The sequence below is a fragment of the Macaca thibetana genome, chromosome 7, assembly GCF_024542745.1.
Source record: "Macaca thibetana thibetana isolate TM-01 chromosome 7, ASM2454274v1, whole genome shotgun sequence".
NCBI lineage: Eukaryota > Metazoa > Chordata > Mammalia > Primates > Cercopithecidae > Macaca > Macaca thibetana.
The window spans coordinates 146,980-157,471 of record NC_065584.1 but is presented as its reverse complement, the minus strand read 5'-3'; the positions used below and the strand labels follow the sequence as shown (position 1 = coordinate 157,471).

The window sequence follows — 10,492 nt, the reverse complement described above, 5'->3', positions numbered from 1 at the left end:
ATCACCCAAGATTGAAACAGGAAGAAATAAAAATCCTAAGGAGATGATCAAAAAATAGTGATATTGAAGCAGTAATTAAAAAGAAAATCTCAACAAAAATGCCCTAAAATGGATGGATTTAAAAGCTGAATTCTGCCCAGTATATAAAAAGAACAGCTAGCAATTCTATTAAACCTGTTTCAAAACATTGAGTAGACGGTGTTTCTTCCTAACTTATTCCACAAAGCCACCAACAACCTGATACCACCTCCATGCAAGGACACAAAAAAAGAATACTATAGATCAATATCACTGCTGACTATAGATGGAAAAATCCTCACAAAGACACAAGAAAATTGATTGCAACCACGTATCAAAAAGATAATATGCCACAATCTACTAAGTTTTATTTCAGGGATGCAATGACTATTTAACATGCACAAAACAATAACTGTGATTCATCACATAAATAGAATTCAAGACAAAAAAACATAATCCTGTCAACGGGTGCAGAAAAAAGTTTGATAACATTTAACATTTCTTTATGATAAAAACCCTCCAAAAATTAGAATAGAAGGAAAGCATACCTCAAATTAATAAAAATCGTATATGACAAACTCACACACAGCATTATACTAAATAGGAATATGTTGAAAGTATGCCTGCTAAGACTCAGAACATGTCAAGGATGCCCACTTTCATTACTTTTAATCAATATAGAACTTGAAATCCTAGCAAGAGAAATTAGGCAAGAGACAGAAATAAAGGCACCCAAATTGGAAAAGAGGAAGTAAAATTTTCTGTATTTGCTGATAATATGATTTTGTACTTAGAAAACTAATATCCTTTCAAAATTCTCCTAGAATTGATAAGTTCATTCAGTAAAGTTTTAGAATGAAGGAAAAAAAAAACCCACAAAAATGCCAGTAATATTTTTATACACAAGTAACAATCAAGCAAAGAACCATATTAAAAACACGACTATTTACTATAGCCATAAAAAAGAAAATATTTGGACATTAATTTGACCAAGGTAGTGAAAGATGTCTCCACAAGAAAAACTACAAAACACTTATAATGGGAATTTTTGATGACACAAAATATTGAAAAACATCCCATTATCATAAATGGAAATAATTAATGGCCATAGATTGAAAGGTTAAAATGATCATATTGCCCAGAGCAAGTTACAGCATCAAAGTAATTCCTATCAAAATACTAACATCATTTTCAACAGAATTAGAAAAAAGTAAAATTCATATGAAAACTTAAAAGAGCCTCAATAGCCATAAAAATCCAAATCAAAAAGAACAAAGGTGGTGTAAATGCATTGCCTGACTTCTAACTGTACTACAGTCCTGTAACAAATACAACACGGTGCTGTTGTTAAAACAGACATATAGATGAGTGGAGCAGAATAGACATTCCAGAGATGAAGCCACATGCTTGCAGCCAACTGACTCTGGCAAACTGGATTAAAAGCAAGCACTGGGAGAAAAAACGTCACTTTGTTCAATAAATTGTGCAGGAAAAACTGAACAGCTATTTGCGGAAGAATTCAACTGGACCCATCTCTCACTGTATACAAAAAATAAGCCCAATATGGATAAAAGTCTTAACTGGGAGACCTGAGAGTCTGAAAGCTGTAGATGAAATTCTAAGAAATGAAAAGGCTGCTCCAGACATTGATTCAGCACCCCTGCCTGTCTGATTCCTCATTCTGTTTCTTTTTATTATGCGCTTATAGTAATAAATACTTTTATGTTATTTAGATCTGTTTGCTTTTCACACACAATGGACCCTTGTCTCTCTTTTTCTCTCGTTTTCTTAAGCTGCTAGGGAGAATAAAGTGTCAGGTCTTACTTTTGGTGCCTCCCTGCTGATGAATTAAGGTTTATTCTTTCTCCTCCTTTTCCCCCACACATGGGAAATCTAGTAAGAAATCATGGAAGCTCCCTTATCTGATGCCAGCGTGAGATTTAAATCACACAAGCTCCTTCTCCTGAGTACAAACACCCTCCGACTCCACCACCAGATTATTAGAAAGCCCTGAGACAGCCTCCTTTCCTGCCCTACTGAGGAAATTCCGGTTCGGAACTGCCTGTGCTGCCCTCAGCAGACACCTCAGTAATAGAGTAGGTAAATCTTTTCGTATTCACTTGGGGTGTGAGTGTGGAGCCGTCATTCTCGACATCCACACTGAACATTGGTAGGGTCTCTCTTCCTTTGCATGGGATCATCTGTAATTGGAACTGCGGGCTTGGAGCCCTGACAGTGACCACCACGGGGCCTTTCTTCTCTTGCACTGGATGTGAACTCCCTCTGCCCCCATGACGACTTGCGCATTATCCTGCCTGCTGCCCACTGGCCCTTGGAGTTCTGTTGAGCGGGGCTGCAGTGTTGAGTTAAACACAGCATCTTTTATAGATTTAGCTGATTTAATTCAGAAGCATTGATAACTTATTGATACTGAGAAACAGGAGTAACTGACTGTGGGTGACTCTGTCTTTGGTGCATGTGAAGAAGTTTTTCTCTTGTTACGACAAATGTTTCTTCTTCAGAGACTTCGCAGGAAGAGAATCCAGAGAACTGCCCCAGAGGAAACTGCTTTATGGAGAGGAAGCCACAGGGCTGCCAGGAAACCAGACCTTAACCCCCATCTGCACCTGCCCTGAGGCTGGCTCTGGTGCTCAGTGGGTCCTGAGCGCCCCCAGGTGGCTCTGTTCCCCCTTCAGGGAGGCTTGTTTCTGGGCTCACACTGACATTTATTCTAATTGTGTTCCCCAAAATGGAGAGAGTGTAAACCGTGAATCCGTGCATCTCAGAGAACACAGAAGCGGAATGACACCCCTCCCCCAACGCCTACACACACACACACACACACACACACACACACACATTTAGGTAAATCTCATTAAAACTGCTGAAAAGCAAAGACAAATAGAAATACACCAGACACGTGGAGGTGAGTAGAGCGCGCGTTCCTTCCAAAAGAACAGAAAAGATGATGACAGCTTTCTTCTGGTTAAAACCTTACAGGCAACAGGAAAATTCACGGTATCTGTAAAGTGTTGGAAGAAAAGTCAACTCATTATTTTATAACCTATGGCTGTGTTCCCTAAAAAGTGAAGACAAAGCAGTTCTATTTCTCTTCGACAGCATGAGGGGCTCAATGAATCCATGCCCTCGTGACACCAGTGAAAATTATTTTGAAAAATTACAGGGTTTGGAAAGGCTCTATCAGCATGGAGTAAGTGAAGAAACATTTATTCAAGAAAATCTAGAAAACTCAGTAAGGCCAGTCATCGTATTTGATCTAAGATGCTCTTCCTTCCTTCCACATCCCAGCTCAGCATGATGTAAACTCCACTGCAGACAGTTGCATCCAGGAAGACAGGACACCTTCTACCAGCTCCCTGGTGAGGAGGCCTGAACCTGGGGGAGGGACGTAAGTGGGATTTTAAGCCCTCTGGCCTCCTGGCTGAGCTGCTGATGCTGGTTGAACTCCATGTCAATTTTGAGGAGGGGTTGGTTAACAGTTACAATATTACAGGTAGGTAGGAGGAATAGTTCTAGTGTTCTGTGGCATCGTAGGCTCACTACGGTTAACAGTACTTTATTGAATATTTCCAATAGACTGAAGAGAGGACTTTGAATTGTTTCAATACAGAAAAATGATAAATGTTTAAGGTTATGAATATGCTAATAACTGTGATTTGATCACTACACATTGTGTACATTTCTTGAAATATCAGCCCGTACACCATAAATATGTAAAATTATTATGTGTCAATTAAAAATAAGTGTTACAAATAAATCCAGGCACTAAGACTTTCAGAAAGAGTTTTAGTGTGTTCAACAATTAGGTTGCTAATTACTGTGATATTTGGGGAGTTTTGTTTCTTCAAGTATTTGAAGCATTTAAGAAAATCTGGCATAATGTATTTGTAATTTTATAATGTAAAGAAGATTAAATAATCTTCAATCAATGTCCAGAAGGTTAAATAATCTTCCCTCAATGAGTCATTAATTGGGGAAATTGAATTTAAGTCAATAAAGTTTGATTTACAACCGTGTACATATTGTGTGAGCATGCAGAGAAATATCAAACATTTCACATTAATGGAACGTCAATCATTTGATGTATTTGGACATTAATATGTGAATCATTTAACAAAGCACAAAAGTAATAATTCTCCATCCTTGGAAGCATTCAAACATTAAAGATGTGTTTATGCATTAAAAATAAAAAAGGCTCTATTTCTAATACATTGTTTACAAAACTCATCCCCTTCTCCAAAGACATCTTGGTATCCTTCCTTTGAGTCTTCTTTGAGATTTACATCATTCAGTCCACATTTAAGATACTCGTAGTCCATCCATGTACCTCTCTCAGTATATTCCTTTATTTTCTGAGAAAATATAAACTAGACACTTAAATATGAGATTTGATTAATAAAATATCCCCTCACTGTCATGTCTTTCGGATGTTAGTTTATGTACATGCATGTTTATGTACCTGTTGTACACTTATGTGTTATATATATGTATGTGTGCTTGCATGCATTTATGTTGGCATGTGTTTATGTGTATATGTATATGTGCACTCAATTATTTTTTAAACATAATGGTCCCCTTAGTGACCAGGCTCAACCCAGGAAATAGCAAATCACATAGGGATTTAGAGTAAAGAGCAGAATATGTGGGTCAGTGGATGGAAATTACTCAGAGAGCCATCAAGGATAGGAGGCGTCTGCTAAACCCACTTAATGAGATTCTTGCTGAAGGCAGGCCATTGTGATCAGATATGAAGTGTATAGGATAAGGAATTTGATAAGATATGAAGGGTGATCAGATGTCAATGTGGGTCATTCTCTCCAAACTGACTTAGTATGATTCTTGCTAACTCTAGCACCCACTCTAAGGACAGAAACAGAAGCCCAAAGTCATAAGCCTCATTGAGAAGAGGGCTCAGATGAATCTGACTAGAGTTTGGTCAAGGAGAGTCTTGAGACCAGCTATCAAACATAGTGCAATGCCATTCCTAGCCACTGCGGTGTGTAGACATTATTTTGCTTGTTTGAGGTGTGATTATGTTCACAAATGTTTAGCATGGAAGAGACACTGGAAGACATGAGACATAAATTATCCTTTTTTTTTGAGAGAGAGTTTTGCTCTGTCGCTCAGGAGTGCAATGGCACGATCTCAACTCACTGCAACTTCTGTCTCTTGGGTTCAAGTGATTCTTCTGCCTCAGCCTCCCAAGTAGCTGGGATTACAGGCACCCACCACCATACCTGGCTAATTTTTTTTGGCTCACACCTGTAATCCCAGCACTTTGGGAGGTCAATGCAGGTGTATCTCCTGAGGTCAGGAGACATAAATTATCCAAATAACTCTGTGTTGGGAGCAGCCAGTCTGAGAATCCTGCCATTCTAACTGCCCTACTATGAGGCAAATCATTTGGAAACTCTTTGAACTTGTTTTTGTTCTCTGTTTACGTCCTGCAAGATTGCCAGTTTCTTAGCAAAGCAGTGTCAGTTTAATTTGGACTGAAAGTACTGAATTACCTAATTACCCATTAGCTTAATTACCTAATTACTCATTAGCCTAATTACCCATTTCACATACTAAATTGTGGATCCAGTTGAATTTAGAGAGATTTCAAAAATCACAAACACGTGACATGACATGGAAAGAAATAACCACTTCCAGTGAAAGAATCTAGTCAAATGGTCACAGCCTTACCACAAGCTGATCTCAGCCACAGCCTCCACCTCTTTCCACCAACAGTCATACTCATGAAACACACAGGAGGAAACTGAAACGAAATTCTGGTGCTCATGTGTTTCCTTAGCTGTTTTCTCTCTTTCTTTTCTTTTACCATTTTGCTGAAGGGGTGAATGTTATTTCATTCTGAAAGCTGAGAGTAACATGTTTGTAATTCTTTTCCATTAAGGAGTATTAATATGAGAGACATATTTTGGGTATATTGTTGAAGAAGACGTCTGAGTGGACCTCTCACCTTCTCCTTAAATCTCCTAACCTGGTCTTCGTGTACCTGTATGCGTGAGTATGGCACTGTGTGTAAATTCATGAGATGCTTTAAATCTCATTTGTAGGTGGTAGATGGGGAAAAAACTGATTTCTGCCAAATATATTGTTAAAGAGGCTTATTTTGAGTCATTATGAGTGACCAGGGTGTAGGGTTACACAATCTCAAGAGGTCCTGAGGAAGTGCACCTGAGACGGTTGGGTTTCAGTTGGGTTTCATACATTTCAGGAAGACAGAAATTGCAGGTGAAATCTTAAATCAATATGTGTAAGGTGTACATTTTTTCATCCTGGAAAGCTGGGCCATCTCAAGGTGGAGGCTTACAAGTCATAAGTGGGTTTCAGAGATTCTTTAGTTGACCTTTGGTTGAGAGAATTAAGCTATTGTGTAAAGACTTGATGTTAGTAGAAATAAATGTCTGAGTTAAGATAAGGGGTTGTGGAGGCCATGGTTCCTGTTATGTAGATGAAGTCTCCTAGGTAGTAGTCCTCAGAGAGAATAGATGATAAATTCTCTTTTCAGACACTAAAAGATGTCAGGCTCCCGGTTAAGCTATCCTACTTCCTGGATTGGCCCAGAAAAGGAAGCCCTGCCTGCATTATTGGGGGTTCTCTCGAGATGCAAATTTCCTGCACAAAAGACAGCTTTGCAGGGCCATTTTAATCTGTGGGTCATGTGACAGCCATCTCAAAACATGTCAAATAAATATATATTGGGGTAAAATATTTTGATTTACATCAGTGTCTGCCATCTGTCATGCAACGCTATACCAGAGTCAGGTTGGAAAGTTAGCCACATTATATCAGGTTAATAAAAACCCCTCTAATGAGATGTTATGGCTTGTAGGTCATGGCTTCTCAGACCTCTCAAATAGGAATTTGGGCAAGATAAAAGAAAGGTGAGAGTTTAGTCCTCAGTCTCCACTCTTGGCCAAAGATCATTCCATGGAATGCACATGCAGGCCAACACCAAGCAGGAGGTCCCATGGTGCTAGAAAAGCCCATTCCTAGGGTTGTTTATTGGTCATTGGTCATTGGTAATGGTAGTTTTTATATCAGTGATGTCAGATGGTGAGGAATGGACGTGACCTGGCCTGATTTAATAGCTGATTGTTTAAGAGGCGAGAGAGTCAGACCTAGGATTCAGTCTGAACAAAACATTCTGGATCAGATCTACTCTGAGGCCACCATGATGTGGGTCTTTGATTGTGTCTTTTTTCTTTTCCTGTACCTGGCATAGCATTTACAAGAGACGTTGAATGATAAAATAGCAAGACTCGCCATAAAAACAGTGAACATTAGGTGTCTACGAAGTTTAAAGGTAGAATCAGGGGCAGTAAACAACCTTCTAGCCAAAAAGTCCCTGCCTGCATCATCATCATCATCATATTCTTTAATCAGACCTACAGGCTGTTTATCTTTCTTATCAATGGGCATTTGAGCCTATGGTAAATCTTACCTGAGGGTTGTAGGACCAACACCAAATCAGAATCCAGTAAATTTAAGTTTTATTCTGGCCAATTGGTCTCCATAGGTAAAGCATCCCAAGGAGAATGTGAATCTAATTTGAGCAAATCTGGTCCTCCATGTCTAAATTGTCACAGGACTTGCTTACAGTTGACAAATCTATTTTTCCCACCACTTTTGTATTGCACCATACACTGATATTTAGGACAGAAAAAGGTTTTACTATAGGAGAAGTCATATAATTCTATTGTGTCATTCTGTTGTTCCCCCCAATAAAATGCTTCTTTCCAATATACCAAATGTTATGTCCCATAGTGGTGAATATTAGGGAACAAATTAGAGAGAAATCAGGGTTCCAAGTGGTTTGTGAGCATAACCATTCTCCTTTTCTATTTTTTCAAGCTGAGAGAGGAATGGGGTGCCATGTATCTATTCCTAGCTAAAATAGCCCCTGGCTTCCCCTGGGGAGTATCCTCATATTATTTCCCAAACTCCCAAAGCCTACTAGTTGAACAGCAGAATTCATTTGAACCTCTTTCAACTTTGGTACCTGGGCTTTAAGAATATAGTGTCTGGGGTCCCATTTGCCATTGAAAAATTTCCATAAATTTGCAGGACCCTACACCTTCCACAGGTGTTTGGACTGTGCCTTGGCACTGAGGATGGCAGATCATTGCTTCACAGCCACTTCGGATTCTATTTGTATTATTAATAACACGGACATGAGCCCTTGTTAGGTGAGAGCGCATGCCTGTTCCCACCATTGAGTTTGGGAGTATGTTTTCATGGTTTGTCTGGCTTATATCCATTAGATGAGAGCTGCATCATTTTTTAGGGCAGCTTCTCATCCCTCTCACTTTTCCTGGAGTAGCATTCCTTCTATGTGAACTATTTTGGGCAGGGAATTTTTCTCTAAGGAATGCCTTTCTTCAATATCTGTGAACTCAGCATTCCCCAACACATGTAGCCCAGTTTTAATTCCTCCAATGAGTTTGCGTTTTAGCTTTTTGGGTGGCCTATTTTGTTCCATCCACCAGAATTGCAGTTGTCGTCATAGGCTAATGGTGTCAGTATAATTTGAATAAGTGGAGTCAGCCTAGAACTATTGAGTATCCCAAGTGATTGTCAGGTGAGCAGAGGTTACGTCTATGTATACCCTTGTGTGGGTATTCCATAATGCTTCCCAGAGGCATCCTGACCTTAGGTTGGAATTTGTGCTGTCAGGGTCCTCTGTCCATCAGCTGACTCCCATAAGCAGTGGTTCCCTGAGGGCAGTGTCAGTGTGGTTGGTGCAGGATGAAGGTATCCATCCCAAGCACAGAACTGTGGTCATTTGGGTAGAGTATGCTGCAGCAGTTTACACAGGAGACACCTAGATTTCTTCCATCTATTGTTAGACAATGTCGTCTGACTAACCCTCCTCAGTAATTGTCCCGAGGCATCGTTAGGCCAATATTCTTGCAGGGTGTCATAATTAGTGAGACCCTTATCATAGAAAACCCTGAAAAGGGGCACATTGGGGAACGTTTAGGGTGGAACTGTCCCATTTAGTAGCCTTCAATTATCCTGATCTATGCCCACTAAATTGTGTGGGCTCTATCTGCAGGCAAGTCAGTGAGGTTTTGGGGAAACCATGCGAAGTTTTCAGGTTTGAAGAGGAAGGGAGTGTGGGGCAGGCAGTTAGAGGAGACTGAGTGATATGGTTGGCTGTTTTCACCCAAATCTCATCTTGAATTATAGCTCTCACAATTCCCACATGTTGTGGGAGGGACCCAGTGGGGGATAATTGAATCATACGGGCAGTTTTTCCCATACTGTTCTTGTGGTAGTGAATAAGTCTCATGAGATCTGATGATTTTATAAAGGCTTTTCCCTTTCGCTTGGCTCTCATTTTCTCTCTTTTCTGCTGCCATTTAAGAAGTGCCTTTTGTCTTCCACCATGATTGTGAGGCATCCCCAGCCACCTGGAACTGTGAGTCCGTTAAACCTCCTTTCCTTTATAAATCACCCAGTCTTAGCTATGTCTTTATCAGCAGCATGAAAATGGACTAATACAGTGAATTGGTACTGGTAGAGTGGGGCATTGCTGTAAAGATACCTGAAAATGTGGAAGCGACTTTGGAACTGGGAAACAGGCAGAGATTGGAACAGTTTGGAGGGCTCAGAAGAACACAGGAAAATATGGTAAAGTTTGGGAGTTTCCTAAAGACTTGTTGAATGGCTTTGTCCAAAATGCTGATAGTGATATGGACAATGAAATCCAGGCTGAGGTGCTCTCAGAAGGAGATGAGGAACTTCTTGGGAACTGGAGTAAAGGTGACTCCTGCTATGATTTAGCAAAGAGACTGGCAGCATTTTGCCCCTGCCCTAGAGATTTGTGGAACTTTGAACTTGAGGGAAATGATTTTGGGTATCTGGTGGAAGAAATTTCTAAGCAGCAAAGTATTCGAGAGGTGACTTGGGTGTTGTTAAATGCATTCAGTTTTAAAAGGGAAAAAGAGCATAGAGGTTCAGAAAATGTGCAGCCCAAAGATGCCATAGAAAATAAAATCTCATTTTCTGAGGAGAAATTCAAGCTGGCTGCAGAAACTTGCATAAGTAACGAGGAGCCAGACGTTAATTGCCAAGACAATGGGGAAAATGTCTCCAGGGCATGTCAGAGACCTTTGCAGCAGCCCCTCCCTTCACAGACCTGGAGGCCTAGGAGGAAGAAATGGTTTCCTGGGGTCAGGCGCAGGGCCTGGCTGCTCTGTGCAGCCAACGTACAGGTTGAGCCATGGCTTCAGAGGGTGCAAGCCCCAAGCCTTGTCAGTACCCTTGTGGTGTTGAGCCTGCAGGTGCACAGAAGTCAAAAATTGAGCTTTGGGAACCTCCACATAGATTTCAGAGGATGTATGGAAATACCTGGATGTCCAGACAGGAGCTTGCTACAGGGACTGAGCCCATATGGAGAACCTCTTCTAGGGAAGTGCAGAAGGGAAATGTGAGGTTG

General features: G+C 40.4%; 1 pseudogene across 1 annotated transcript in view; it reads right to left on the bottom strand.

Moving 5' to 3' along the window:
- The window catches only part of LOC126958583 (immunoglobulin heavy variable 4-28-like), a 220,212-nt pseudogene that overhangs the window by 106,380 nt on the left and 103,340 nt on the right, over positions 1–10,492 (bottom strand). The gene's annotated exons all lie outside the window — the stretch shown is intronic.